The sequence below is a fragment of the Octopus bimaculoides genome, chromosome 5 (assembly GCF_001194135.2).
Source record: "Octopus bimaculoides isolate UCB-OBI-ISO-001 chromosome 5, ASM119413v2, whole genome shotgun sequence".
NCBI classification, from domain to species: Eukaryota; Metazoa; Mollusca; class Cephalopoda; order Octopoda; family Octopodidae; genus Octopus; species Octopus bimaculoides.
Genome location: NC_068985.1, coordinates 126,279,527 through 126,280,400, shown reverse-complemented (window position 1 = coordinate 126,280,400; position 874 = coordinate 126,279,527). Strand labels below are relative to the sequence as shown.

General features: G+C 35.5%; 1 protein-coding gene across 1 annotated transcript in view; it reads left to right on the top strand.

Moving 5' to 3' along the window:
• Nucleotides 1-874, top strand: part of LOC106875603 (bactericidal permeability-increasing protein) — a 71,718-nt gene that overhangs the window by 44,218 nt on the left and 26,626 nt on the right. The window lies entirely within an intron of this gene.

Sequence of the window (874 nt, the reverse complement as noted above, 5' to 3'; positions counted from 1 at the left end):
GTATATATATATATATATATATATATATATATATATAAGTATATATAAATATATAATTGTATATATATGTGTGCGTGTGTGCATATATGTATGTGTGTATGCATGTGTATATATATTATTTATATTATTATATGATTGAACCCCACGCATCCATTTCCAAGTAAGTTTTATCGTAATTCTGATGCGACACTTGTTCTGTTCTATTTTTCTTTTGTATCCTCTTTCTTCCTTTCTCTAATTCTTTTTATCTCCCCTTCTCCCCCTTTCGTTCTTTTCTGTTTCATCCTTTCACTAATTCTTTTCCTCTCCCCTTTACCGTTCTCTGTCTGTCTCCTTCTCTCTTCCTCATTCTTCCTCCTTCTCTCTTCCTCATTCTTCCTCCTTTACTCTCTCATTGCTCACACGTGACCACCAGCCATCTTTCTTTTCCTACTCGAGTTCTTTCTTTCCTTTTGATTAGCCGCAGGGATAAGATGTACTCTTTCCCGTCTCCTGTCAGAGCTTGTTCATTCAGTGTTCGCCAGTCGTTTAGGCTTAGCAGCCCATCCTGTTTGTTTTCACTGTCCTATTTTTGTTACCAACTTTGACCCTCCGCAAAATCCCAAATTTTATTTAATTTGCTTTGCGGGAGCAACTGTTTTGGCAAAGACGTATCTTGTCGTGAATTGCTTGAAATATAGAGTAGAAAAACAGCCGACAACTGATGAAGAATTATTCTTTATGTTGCTTGTCTTGTTTTCCATTTGTTTCCTTCATTGTTCGCCAAAACGTTCGTATTCTATGTTTTCCTGTTTCGTATTTCATGTTGTTTGCATTCCGTGGCGTCCTGTGTCAATGTGTGCATTTATATCATATATATATATATATATATATA